The sequence below is a fragment of the Felis catus genome, unplaced genomic scaffold, assembly GCF_018350175.1.
Source record: "Felis catus isolate Fca126 unplaced genomic scaffold, F.catus_Fca126_mat1.0 Un_scaffold_61, whole genome shotgun sequence".
Classification (NCBI taxonomy): Eukaryota; Metazoa; Chordata; class Mammalia; order Carnivora; family Felidae; genus Felis; species Felis catus.
In genome coordinates this window covers 57,357-72,185 of record NW_025408544.1, presented here as the reverse complement: position 1 = coordinate 72,185, position 14,829 = coordinate 57,357, and the positions used below count along the sequence as shown (strand labels likewise).

General features: G+C 48.4%; 1 long non-coding RNA gene across 29 annotated transcripts in view; it reads right to left on the bottom strand.

Moving 5' to 3' along the window:
• Positions 1-14,829, bottom strand: part of LOC123383715 — a 109,018-nt gene that overhangs the window by 55,123 nt on the left and 39,066 nt on the right. The gene's annotated exons all lie outside the window — the stretch shown is intronic.

Sequence of the window (14,829 nt, the reverse complement as noted above, 5' to 3'; positions counted from 1 at the left end):
CCTCCAGGCTCTTTGGTCTCAGCACAGAAACTCCTGGAAAGGACAGAGGAAGAGGGAGACACAGAATCCCATGCAGCCTCCAGGTCTGTGCTCAAACCAGAGAGCCTCCCGGGGAAAGACAGTGAGAGATGGAGACACAAAATCCCAAGCAGCACGCCCCAGGCTCCAGTGACCGAGTGTTCGGGCACTCAGGGACCATGGCACTGGAACGACCAGTGCTCAAATGCCCACTGCACTCCAGCTCCAGTGAACTGCCAGCGGCACTGCAGCCTCCAGTGAACTCAGCGCCCGAGGCACTGCAGCTTCCAGTGAACACAGTGCCCGCAGCACTGCAGCCTCCAGTGAACCCAGTACCCGCGGCACTGCAGCCTCCCATGAACACATGCCCAAAGCACTGGAGTCTCCGGTGAACCCAGTGCCCGCAGAACAGCATCCTCCGGTGAACCCAGTGCCTGTGGCACTGCAGCCTCAGTGAACCCAGTGATCCTGGCACTGCATCCTGCAGTGAACACAGTGCCCGTGGAACTTCGGCCTCCAGTGAACCGAGTGCCCACAGCACAGGAGCCTACTGTGAACCCAGTGACCCAGGCACTGCAGCATCCAGTGAACCTAGTACCAGCGACACTGCAGCCCCCAGTGAACTCAGTGACCGCGGCACTGCACCCTCCAGTGAAACCAGTGCCCTCAGCATTGCAGCTGCCAGGGAGCCCAGTGCACGCAGGACTGCATATTCCAGTGAGGCCACTGCCCATGGCACTGCATCCTCTGATGAGCCCAGTGCGTGCGGCACTGGAGACTCCAGTGAACCCAGTGCCCGCGCCACTGCAGCCTCCTGTCGGTCCAGTGCTCACATCACTGTAGCCGCCAGTGAGCCCAGTGCCCGCAGCACTGCAGCCTCATGAGAGCCCAGTGACCGCGGCACTGCAGCCTCCAGGGAACCCAGTGCCCGCGGCACTGCAGACGCCAGTAAGCCCATTGCCCGCGGCACTGGACCCTCCAGTGAGCCAAGTACAAGCGACTGGAGTAACCAGTTTGCACAGTGCCTGCGGTAATGCAGCCTCCATTGAGGCCAGTTTCCACGGCACTGCAGCCTCAAGTGACCACAGTGCCCGCATTACTGCAGCCTCTTGTGGGCCTTGTGCCTGCAAACCTGGAGCCTCCAGTGAGCCCAGTGTCTGTGGCACTGGAGCCTCCAGTGTACCCAGAGCCCTCGGCACTGCAACATCCAGTGAACCCAGTTCATGCAGAACGGCCGCCATCAGTGAGCCCAATGCCTGCCCACTGCAGCCTCCTGTGAGCCCCTTGCACGCGGCACTGGAGCCTCCAGTGAGCCCAGTGCCCTCCCCACTGCAGCCTCCAGTGAGCCCAGTGCCCTCGGACCTGCACCCTCCAGTGAAAAAAGTGTCCACGGGACTGCATCCTGCAGTGAACCCAGTGCCCGGGGAAATTCAGGCTGCAGTGAACCCAGTTCAACTGCACTGCAGCCTCCAGTGAACCCACTGCCGCAGCACTGCACCCTCCAGTGAAGGCAGTGCCTGCCGCACGGCACCCAGCAGTGAACCCAGGGCCCGCGTCACTGTAGCCTGTAGTGAACTCAGCGCTGGCAGCCTTCAATCTCCAGTGAATCCAGTGCCCGCGGAACTGCAGCCTGCAGTGACCCCAGGGCTCGCAGCACTGCAACCTGCAGTGAACCCAGTGCCCGCAGAACTGTAGCCTGTAGGGAACTCAGCGCTGGCGGACTTCAGCCTCCAGTGAATCCAGTGCCCGCGGAACTGCGGCCTGCAGTGAATCCAGTGCCCGCAGAACTGCACCCTGCAGTGATCCGGTGCTCACAGCACTGCAACCTGCAGTGAAACCAGTGCCCGCGGCGCTGTACCATGCTGAGAAACCAGTGCCCATGGCACTGCAACGTCCAGTGAACCTAGTGTCCATGGCACTGCATTCTGCAGTGAACCCAGTGCCCGAGGCACTGCAGCCTCTAGTGAAGCCAGTGCCCGCAGCACTGCACCCTCCAGGGAATCCAGAACCCACGGCACTGGAGGACCCAGTGACCAACTTCCCAAAGCACTGCACCCGCCAGTGAATGCAGTGCATGCCGCACTGTAGCCTCCTGTGTACCCAGTGCCCACGGCACTGCATCATGCAGGGAAAACACTTCCAGCTTGTATGCAGCCTCCAGTGAACACATTGCCCATAGCACTGCACCCTCCTGTCAACCCAGACCCGGCGGCACTGCCCCCTCGAGAAAACCCAATGCCTGCGAGACTGCAGCCTCCAGTGACCACTGCCTCCGACACTGCCCCCTCCAGTGAACACAGTGTCTATGACACTGCACCCTCCAGGGAAGCCAGGGTCCGCAGCATTACACCCTCCAGGGAACCCAGTGCCCAGGGCACTACAGAATCCAGTGAACAAAGTGCCTGCTGCACTGCAGCCTGCTAGGAACCCAGTGCCCGCAGCAATGCAGCCGCCAGCAAAGCCAGTGCCCGCGGCATTGTGGCCTCAAGTGAAACCCATGCCCACAGCACTGCAGCCTCCAGTTATCCCAGAGAACCGTGCCCTGCAGTCTGCAGTGAACCCAGTGCCCACAACACTGTAAACTGCATTGAACCCAGTTCCGAGTGCACTACAGGTTCCAGGGATCCCGTTCCGCATGGCACTGCAGCCTCCAGTGAACAAAGTGCCCGCGGCAATGCACCCTCCGGTGAACGCAGTGCCCGTGGCACTGCAGCCTGCAGTGAACCCACGGCCTGTGGGACTCTACCCTCCAGTAAAGCCAGTGTCCCACGCACTGCACCCTCCAGTGAACGCAGTGCCCACGGCACTACACCATCCCAGGAACAAAGTGCCTGCGACACTACATCCTGTAATGAATCCAGTGCCCGCGGACTGTAGCCTGTAGTGAACTCAGCGCTGGCGGCCTTCAGCCTCCAGTGAATCCAGTGCCCGCGGAACTGCTGCCTGCAGTGATCCCAGTGCTCACAGCACTGCAACCTGCAGTGAACCCAGTGCCCGCGGCACTGTACCCTGCAGAGAAACCAGTGCCCATGGCACTGCAACGTCCAGTGAACCTAGTGTCCATGGCACTGCATTCTGCAGTGAACCCAGTGCCCGAGGCACTGCAGCCTCTAGTGAAGCCAGTGCCCGCAGCACTGCACCCTCCAGTGAACCCAGAACCCACGGCACTAGAGGCCCCAGTGAACCAACTTCCCGAAGCACTGCAACCGCCAGTGAATGCAGTGCATGCTGCACTGTAGCCTCCTGTGTACCCAGTGCCCACGGCACTGCATCATGCAGTGAAAACACTTCCAGCTTGTATGCAGCCTCCAGTGAACACATTGCCCATAGCACTGCACCCTCCTGTCAACCCAGACCCGGCAGCACTGCCCCTCGAGAAAACCCAATGCCTGCGGGACTGCAGCCTCCAGTGACCACTGCCTCCAACACTGCCCGCTCCAGGGAACACAGTGTCTATGACACTGCACCCTCCAGGGAAGCCAGGGTCCGTGGCATTGCACCCTCCAGGGAAGCCAGTTCCCAGGGCACTACAGAATCCAGTGAAAAAAGTGCCTGCTGCACTGCAGCTTGCTATGAACCCAGTGCCCGCAGCAATGCAGCCGCCAGCAAAGCCAGTGCCCGCGGCATTGTGGCCTCAAGTGAAACCCGTGCCCACAGCACTGGAGCTTCCAGTTATCCCAGTGATCGGTGCACTGCAGTCTGCAGTGAACCCAGTGCCCACAATGCTGTAAACTGCATTGAACCCAGTTCCGAGGGCACTACAGGTTCCAGGGGTCCTGGTCCGCATGGCAGTGCAGCCTCTGGAGAACAAAGTGCCCACAGCAGTGCACCCACCGGTGAACGCAGTGCCCATGGCACTGCAGCCTGCAGTGAACCCAGGGCCTGTGGGACTCTACCTTACAGTAAAGCCAGTGTCCCAGGCACTGCACCCTCCTGTGAACCCAGTGCCCACGGCACAACGCCATCCCAGGAACAAAGTGCCTGCGACACTACATCCTGTAATGAACCCAGTGCCCGCGGCACTGCAGCCTGCAGTGTACTCAGGGCCTGCGGGCCTCTACCCTCCAGTGAAGCCAGTGTCCCTGGCACTGCACCCTCCAGTGAACCCAGTGCCCACGGCACTACACCATCCGGGGTACAAAGTGCCCGTAGCACTGCACCATGCAGTGAAACCAGTTCCCGCTTCTATGCAGCATGCAGTGAACACAGTGCCTGCAGCACTGCAGCCGCCAGTGAAGCCAGATCCCATGGCACTGGAGCCTCCAGTGAACCCACTTCCCGCAGCACTGCACCCGCCATTGAATGCAGTGCATGCCCCACTGTAGCCTCCTGTGTACCCATTGGCCACGGCACTGCACCATGCAGTGAAACCAGTTCCAGCATGTATGCAGCCTCCAGTGAACACATTGCCCGTAGCACGGCAGCCTCCAGTGAACGCACATGTGGCGGCACTGCTCCCTCCAGGGCCCCCAAAGCCTGCGACACTGCCCCCTCCAGTGAACACAGTGTCCGTGGCACTGCAGCCTCCAGTGAAGCCAGTGTCGGCGGCACTGCACCCTCCAGTGATCCCAGTGCCCACGGCACTACACCATCCCGGGAACAAAGTGCCTGCAACACTGCAGCCTGCTATGAACCCCGTGCCCACGGCTCTGCAGCCTCCAGTGAAGCCAGTCCCTGCCGAACTGCATTCTCCATTGAAACTTGGATCTGCGGCACTGCAGAGGCCAGTAAAACCAGAGCCCGCGGCATTGCGGCCTCAAGTAAAACCCGTGCCCACAGCACTGCAGCCTCCAGTTATCCCAGAGATCCGTGCACTGCAGTCTGCAGGGAACCCAGGGCCCAGAGCACTGCACCCTGCAGTGAACCTAGTTCGGACTGCACTGCAGGTTCCAAGGATCCCAGTGCCCATGGCACTTCGGCCTCCAGTGAACAAAGTGCCTGCGGCAACGCACCCTCAAGTGAAGCCAGTGCCCGCAGCACTGCAGCCTGCAGTGTACCCAGGGCCTGCGTTTCTCTACCCTCCAGTGTAGCCACTGTCCCTGGCACTGCACCCTGCAGTAAACCCAATTCCCATGGCGCTACACCATCCAGTGAACAAAGTGCCCGCAGCACTGCACCATGCAGTGAACCCAGTACCCGCTTCAATGCAGCCAGCAGTGAACACAGTGCCCGCAGCACTACAGCCTCCAGTGAACCCACATCCCACGGCACTGGAGGCCCCAGTGAACCCACTTGTCACAGCACTGCACCCGCCAGTGAATGCAGTGCATGCCGCACTGTAGCCTCCTGTGTTCCCAGTGCCCACAGCACTGCATCATGCAGTGAAAACACTTCCAGCTTGTATGCAGCCTCCAGTGAACACATTGCCCATAGCACTGCACCCTCCTGTCAACCCAGACCCGGCGGCACTGCCCCCTACAGGGAACCCAATGCCTGCGGCACTGCAGCCTCCAGTGACCACTGCCTCTGACACTGCCCCCTCCATTGAACACAGTGTCTATGACACTGCACCCTCCAGGGAAGCCAGTGCCCAGGGCACTACAGAATCCAGTGAAAATGTGCCTGCTGCACTGCAGCCTGCTATGAACCCAGTGCTCGCAGCAATGCAGCCACCAGTGAAGCCAGTGCCCGCAGCACTGCAGCCTGCAGTGTACCCAGGGCCTGCGTTTCTCTACCCTCCAGTGTAGCCACTGTCCCTGGCACTGCACCCTGCACTGAACCCAATTCCCATGGCAGTACACCATCCAGTGAACAAAGTGCCCGCAGCACTGCACCATGCAGTGAACCCAGTACCCGCTTCTATGCAGCCTGCAGTGAACACAGTGCCCGCAGCACTGCAGCCTCCAGTGAACTCAGATCCCACGGCAGTGGAGCCTCCAGTGAACCCACCTCTCGCAGCACTGCACCCGCCAGTGAATGCAGTGCATGCCGCACTGTAGCCTCCTGTGTACCCAGTGCCCGTGGCACTGCACCATGCAGTAAAACCAGTTCCAGCTTGTTGCAGCCTCCAGTGAACACATTGCCCATAGCACAGCACGCTCCAGTGAACCCAGACCCGGAGGCACTGCCCCTCCAGGGAACCCAATGCCTGCGACCCTGCCCCCTCCAGTGAACACACTGCCCGCGACACTGCAGCCTCCAGTGAAGCCAGTACCCGTGGCACTGCCCCCTCCAGTGAACCCAGTGCCCGCGCACTGCACCATGCAGTGAACCGAGTTCTGACTGCACTGCAGTTTCCAGGGATCCCAGATGCGACCTCAGTAAGACTCACCACATTCTAGCCAAGGACCCTACCTTTCCCATACAACTGACCTGAAGGATAGTGCAGCCAGAACACAAAACAGTGCATGCGACACACACCACAGACACTCCGTGATGTGCCAGGCTCTGGACATTGGATGACCTCCTCTTCATAAAACCATTCAACTCATTGGCAGGTAACACAATGAGCTTTGGTAACACAGAGATGGCAAATACTCAACCAAAATTCCAAGACAAGAGGGAGGCATCCCAAATGAAAGAACAAGATAAGGTCATGGGCAGAAAAATGGAGGGAACACTTCCAAACTCATTCTATGAGGCCAGCATGGCCTTGAGTCCGAACTGAACAAAGACCCCACTATAAAGGAAAACGAGTGGGGCGCCTGGGTGGCGCAATCGGTTAAGCGTCCGACTTCAGCCAGGTCACGATCTCACTGTCCGTGAGTTTGAGCCCCGCGTCGGGCTCTGGGCTGATGGCTCAGAGCCTGGAGCCTGTTTCCGATTCTGTGTCTCCCTCTCTCTCTGCCCCTCGCCCGTTTATGCTCTCTCTCTGTCCCAAAAATAAATAAACGTTGAAAAAAAATTAAAAAAAAAAAAGGAAAACGAGAGACAAATTTCCCTGATGAAGATGGATGCAAAAAATCTCAACAAAAAGTGGCAAACTAGATTCAACAATACATTAAAAGATTATTCAGCACAATGAAGTGGATTTTATTCCTGGGATGCACAACCGATTCAATACCTGCAAATCAACTGATGTGATATATCACGTTGATAAAAGAAAGGATAACAACCACACGATCCTCTCAATAGATGCAGAATAAACATTTGACAAAATGCAGCAGCATCCTTTCTTGATGGAAAAAAAACACCTCATGAAAGGAGGGATAGAAGGATCGTGGCTCAATGTGAGAATGTCCAGATATGAAAGTCCCACAGCTAATAATATCTTCAATGGGGAAAACTGAGAGCTTTCCCCCTAAGGTCAGGAACACGACAGGGATGTCCATTCTCAACACTGTTATTCACCATTCTGTTGAAAGTCCTAGCCTCAGCAATCAGACAACAAAAAGAATTACAAGGTGTCCAAGTTGGCAAGGAGGGGTCAAAATTTCCCTCCTCACAGATATGATACTCTCCGTGGAAAATCCAAACGACTCCACCAAAAAACTTCTAGGACTGATACAGGAATTCAGGAAAGTCTCAGAATATAAAATCAATATACAGAAGTTGATTGCATTTCTATACCCCAATAATGAATCAACAGAAAGAAAATTAAGGAATTGATCTCATTTACAACTGCACAGAAATGCATAAAATACCCAGGGATGAATCTAACCAAAGAGGTAAAAGATCAGTACATTAAAACAAAAGAGGGGTGCCTGGGTGGCTCAGTCGGTTAAGTGCCGACCTCAGTTCAGGACATGATCCCGCGTTTGTAGGTTTGAGTCCTGTGACAGGCTCTGTGCTGATAGCTTGGAGCTTGGAGCCTGCTTCAGATTCTGTGTCTCCCTCTCTCTGCCTTTCCCCTGCTCACGGGCTCTTGCTCACTCGCTCACTCTCTTAAAAATAAATAAACATTAAAAAAATACAAGAACAAACCATACAAAATCTATGAAAGAAGTTGAAGAAGACACAAAGAAATGGAACAACATCCCATCTCATGGATTGGAAGAACAAATATTGTTAAAATATCAATACTACCCAAAACAATGGACAAATTCAATGTAATTCCTATCAAAATAACATCAGCATTCTTCCAGACCTAGAACAAACAATCCTAAAATTTGTATGGAACCAGAAAAGACCCCAAAGAGCCATAGTAATGTTGAAAAAGAAAAAAAAAAAAAAACAAATCTGGAGACATTACAATCTGGACTTTATGGTGCATCAGAAAGCAGCAATCATCAAGACAGTATGGGACGGGCACAAAAACAGACACATATATCAAAGGAACAGAATAGGGAATCCAGAAATGGACCCTCAAAATTATGGCCGACTAATCTTTGACAAAACAGGAAAGAATATCTAATGGAAAAAAAGAGTCTCTTCAGCACATGGTACTGGGAAAAATGGACAGTGAGAAGAAGAACCTGGACTATGTTCTTAAACCTCTGGGTCTCTTTCTGTCTGTCTGTCTGTCTGTCTGTCTGTCTCTCTCTCTCTCTCTCTCTCTCTGACTCTCTCTCTCTCACACACACACACCTCAAAATGGATGAAAGATCTAAGTGTAAGACAGGAGACCATCAAAATCCTAGAGGAGAAAAAAGGCAACCGACCTCTTTGATCCTGACTGCAGCACCATCTTTCTTGTCAAGTCTCCAGAAACAAGGGCAATAAAAACAAAAATGAACTATTGAGACCTCAAGATAAAAAGCTTCTGCACAGCAGAGGACACAATCAACAAAACTAAAAGAAACTGAATGGAATGGGAGAAGATATTTGCAGGTGACATATCAGATAAAGGGTTACTATCCAAAATCTATAAAGAACATATCACACTCAACACCCAAAAACCAAATAACCCAGTGAAGAAATGGGCAAAAGACATGAAGAGACACTTTAACAAGATCACATCCAGATTGGTCATACCATGAAAAGATGCTCAACCTCATTCGTCATAAGTGAAATACAAATCAAAGCCACGATGAGATATCCCCTCACACCTATCAGAATGGCTAAAATTAACATCTCGGGAAACGACAGATGTTGGCAAGAATGCAGAGAAAGGGAACGCTTTTGCAATGCTGATGGGAATGCAAAGTGGTGTAGCCATTCTGGAAAATAGTATGGACATTCGTTACAAGAAACAATAAGAGAACTACACTACAACCCAGCAATTGCACTAATAGGCATTTATCCAAAGGACACACTAACGCTGACTCGAAGAGGCACATGCACTCCAATGTTTATAGCAGGATTATCAACAATAGCTAAATTATGCAAAGAGCCCAAATGACCACTGAGAGATGAATGGATAACGAAGATGTGGTATATTCATACAGTGGAATATTACTCGGCAATCAAAAAGAGTGGAATCTTGCTATTTGCAACAAGGTGGATGGAACGAGACTTTATTATGCTAACCATAATATGTCAGAGAAAGACACACATCATATGATTTCTCTCATCTGTGGAATTTAATACGCTGATGAACATAGTGAAAGGAAAGCAAAAACAAGATACAGAGAGGGAGTCAAACGATAAGAAACTGTTAAATAGAGGGAAGAAGCTCAGGACTCCAGGAAGGTTTCTGATTAGGGGTATGGGCTAAATAGGTGATGGGCACTCAGGGGGGCACTTGGAATGAGTACTGGATACATTTTGTATTTGATGGATCACTAAATTCTAATCCTGAAACTGTATTCCTCTATAAGGTAACTAACTGGGGCTTAAATTTTAACGAAGAAGAAATATAAAAATAAGTAAAGAAATGTACTACCAGTCAAAAGAAAAGAATATTTAAATCAGACTCTTGGAGTGGAAATGAAAGACCAAAAGTGTTACAGACAAGAAAGGATCAGAGAAAACATCAAGAAACAATGGAAAACAACTAGTAGAATGTCACTAAATATATACCTATCAATAATTACTCTGAATGTAAATCGACTACATGCTCCAATCAAAAGACAAGGATAGGGTGTCAGAATGGACAGAAAAAAAAGAAAGAAACAAAAAAAAAAAAAAACAAGGCCTATCTAGATGCTGCCTACAAAGCGTTATTTGGACATATGTCACCTGCAGATTTAAAAGGAGGGAAAGAAAAAACGTTTATCATGACAACAATGTAAAAGAAAGCCAGTAGCAATACTTATATTAGGCAAAATAAACTTCAAAACCGAGAGTGTAGTTTGGTACCCTTTGGGTCAATACCTAGTAGTAAAATGCATACACCCAATATTTATAGCAGCATTATCAACGTTTATTTATTTATTTTTGGGACAGAGAGAGAATGAGCATGAACGGGGGAGGGGCAGAGAGAGAGGGAGACACAGAATCGGAAACAGGCTCCAGGCTCCGAGCCATCAGCCCAGAGCCAGACGTGGGGCTCGAACTCACAGACCACGAGATCGTGACCTGGCTGAAGTCGGACGCTCAACCGACTGCGCCACCCAGGCGCCCCTATAGCAGCATTATCAACATTAGCCATACTATGGAGAAAGCCCAAGTATCCATCAACTGATGAAGGTATAAAGAACTTGTGTGTGTGTGTGTGTGTGTGTGTGTGTGTGTGTGCATATGTACTCACGTGTATGCTCATATATACATACAAATATACATACGTATATACAATGAAAAGAAACTCAGCTTCATAAAGAATGAAACCCTGCCACTTGCCACGATGTGGATGGACCTAGAATGTATTATGCTAAGTGAAATATGTCAATCAGTGAAAGACACATATATGATTTCACTCATGTGGAATTGAAGAAACAAAACAGATGAAAACATGGGAAGGGGGCAGGAAAAGAGAAGAGTGGTAACAAACCACATGAGTCTCTTAGCCATAGCGAAAAAAAGTGAGGGTTGATAGAGGGAGATGTGTCGGAGCTGGGCTAGACGGCGGACGAGTATTAAGGAGAGCAATTGTCGTCATGGGTACTGGGTGTGGTATGTAAGGGATGAATCACTGGATTCTATTCCTGAAACAGAGAATGCACTATATGTCAACTAAGACTTACATTAAAAAAATAAATAAAGCTGTGACAAGAGACGAAGATAGACATTATCTCATACTAAAGGGGACAACCAAACAAAAAGATCCAATGATTGTAAATTTTGATGCACCCAATATGCAATCACCAATATAAAAAACATTTAACAAAACCATAAAAGAATTTATAATAATATAATGATAATAGAGGACTTTAACACATCTGTCACATCAATGGACAGAACCTGTAAACAGAAAATCAACAAGGAAACAATGGCTTTGAATGACACACTGGACCAGATGCGTTTAACAGATACATTCAGAACGCTCCATACTAAAATGGCAGAGTACACATTCTTTTCAACTTTTATTTGTTTTGGGACAGAGAGAGACAGAGCATGAACGGGGGAGGGGCAGAGAGAGAGGGAGACACAGAATCGGAAACAGGCTCCAGGCTCTGAGCCATCAGCCCAGAGCCTGACGCGGGGCCCGAACTCACGGACCGCGAGATCGTGACCTGGCTGAAGTCGGTCGCTTAACCGACTGCGCCACCCAGGCGACCCCAGAAATGATCACATTCTAGGTCACAAGTCAGGCCTCAACAGGTACCTAAACACAGAGATCAGACCAAGCATCTTTTCTGACCACACGCTAGGAAACTTGAAGTTAACCACACTCATACACACACAAACACACACACACACACACACACACACACACACACACACACAAAGGGGGAAAGGCCACAAATAAAGGGAGGTTAAATAACATGTTACGAAATGAATGGGTCAAACAGGAAATCAATAAGAAAATACACTGAAACTAATGAAAATGAAAATACACTGGTAAAAACTTTTGGAATGCGGCAAAAGCAATTTAAGATGGAAGTATATAGCAATACAAGCCTACCTTAAAGAGCAAGAAAAATCTCAAACCCTCCTAACTTACAACTAAAGGAATGAGAAGAACAGCAGAATGAAGGAAATAATAGAGATTAAGGCAGAAATGAGGGATATACAAACCAAAAAGACACTAGACCAAATCAATGAAACCAGGGGCTGGTTCCTTGAAAACAATAATCAACATGAAAACTTCCTAGGCAGAGTTTTCACAAAGAAGAGAGAAAGGACTCAAATAAATAAAATCACAAATAAGAAAGGAGAAACAACAGTCAACACTACAAAAATACAGTTAGAAGATAATATTATGAAAAACTATATGCAACAAATTGGACACTCTGAGAAAAATGGACAAATTCCTAGAAACACAAAAACTACCAAAACTGAAACAGGAAGATACCTAAAATCTGAAAACAGAAAGAAATCAAATCAATAAGAAAAAAAAAAATCTCCCCCCAATACAAGAGTTCAGGGCAGAGGGCTTCACTGATTAATTCTACCATCCATTTAAGGAAGAGGTAATATGTATTCTCCTCGAATTATTACAAAAAATAAAAAAGAAGAAAAACTTACAAATTCATCTTATGAGGCCATCATTACCCTGATACCAAAACCAGATAAAGCCTCCACTAAAACCGAAAACTGCCGGGGCGCCTGTGTGGCTCAGTCGGTTTACTGTCCAGCTCTTAATTTTGGATGAGGACATTATCTTGTGAGGCATGGGTTCCAGTCCGACATTGGACAGTGCATTGACAGTGTGGAGCATGGCCAGGATTCTCTCTCTCTCTGTCTCTCTGCCCCTCCCTCACGTTTATGTACTCTATCTAAGGAAATAAATAAACATTTAAAAAAGTGTTAAAAAATTTAAAATAAAACTGCAGACCAATAGCCTGAGAGTATGTATGCAGAAATTCTCATTAAAATACCTTCAAATTAAAGTCAACAATACATTAATAGAATCATTTACCATAATCAAGTGGGATATATTCTTGGGCTGCAAGGGTGGCTCCACATTCACAGATCAATCAACATGATGCACCACAGTAATAGAAGAAAGGATAAGAACAATATGATGCTTTCCTCAGATGCGGGAAAACCACTTGACAAAATGTCACATCCATTCATGATAAAAACCCTCAGCAAAGTAGACTTGGACTAAACCTACCTACACATATAAAGGTCACCTAGGAAAAAGCCACAGCTCAGCTCATCCTCAATGGGGAAAAATTGAAAGTGTTTCCTCCAAGGTCAGGGACAAGACAGGGATGACCCGTCACCACTATTATTCCACATAGTACAAGAAGTCCTAGCCACAGCAATCACACAAAAAAAGAAATGAGGCATCCGAATTGGCAAGGAAGAAGTACAACTTTCGCTGTTTGGAACTGACATGATGCTCTCTATAAAAACCATGAAATACTCCAATGAAAATTGCTAGGATTTAGATATGAATTCCACAAATCACAATATACAGAAATCAATGTACAGAAATCTATTGCATTTCTATAGACGAGTAATGAATTAACAGAAAGAGAAAGTAAGGGATCAATCCCATTGACAGGTGCACCAAATACCCCAAGATACCTAGAATGAACCTAACCAAAGAGGTGAAAGACCTGTACTCTAAAGGCTATGAAACACTGATGAAAGAAATGGAAGAGGACGCAAAGAAAAGGAAATATATTTCACCCTCATGGATGGGAAGCAAAAATACTGTTAAAATGTCTACACTCCTCAAAACAATCTACATATGTAATGAAATCCCTATCACATTAACAAAAACATTTGTTACAGAACTACAACATATAATTCCAAGATTTGTATGGAACGACAAAGACTCCAAACAGCAAAAACAAAATTGGAGAAGAAAACTAAAGCTGGAGGCATCACAATTCCAGACTTCAGGTTATATTAAAAAGCTGTACTGAACAGAACAGTATGGTACTGGCAAAAAACAACATCATCATCAACAACAACAACAACAACAACAACACACAGACGCAGAGATCAATAGAACGGAAACCCAGAAATGAACTCAAACCTATATGGTCAATTAATTCTCAACAAAGCAGGAAAGTATATCCAATGGGGAAAAAAAAAGATAGTCTTGGGACACATGGCAGGCTGCAAAGCGTGTGATTGGGGATTCAGCTCAGGTCATGATCTCAGGGCAGTGCAGAGCATGTGTGGGATTCTCAATCCCCATTTCTCTCTGCCCCCTTCTGCATTCTCTCTGTCTCTCAAAAATAAATACATACACTTAAAAAGAATCTCCTCAACATATGGTTTTGGAAAAAACTAGACAGCAACCTGCAAAACAAAACAAGACCAACAATGGACCACCTTCTTACAATATACACAAAAATAAATCCAACATGGATAAAGACCTATGTGTGAAACCTGAAACCATAAAAATCCCAGAGGATGATGAACACAGACAGTATCTTATTTGACATTGGCTGTACAAACATCTTTGCGGATATATCTCCTGAGTTAAGGGAAACACAAGCAAAAATAATGGGACTTCGTAAAAATAAAAAGCTTCTGTCACCAAGGAAATAATCAACAAAACTAAAACACCTACAGAATACTATTTGCACACGACATCTGATTAAGGCTTAGTGTCCAAAACAAATAAAGTCATACAGCACCCAAAAAAGGAGAAATCCGATTAAAACTGGGCAGAAGACACGAATGGACATTTTCCCAAGGCAGACATACACATGGCCAAGAGACATATGAAAAGATGCTCAACAATACTGATCTTCAGGAAAACACAACTCAAAAGTACAATGAGATAACACATCACATCTTTCAGAATGACTAAAATCAATGAATGATGAAATAGCAGGTGTTGCCAAGGATGTGAGGAAAGAGAAACCCTCTTGCACTGTGGGTAGGAATGCAAACTGGTGCAGCCACACTGGAAAACATCATGGAGATTCATCAAAAAAAAAAAAATGGAAATGGAACTACTTTAAGATCCAGCAATTTCAC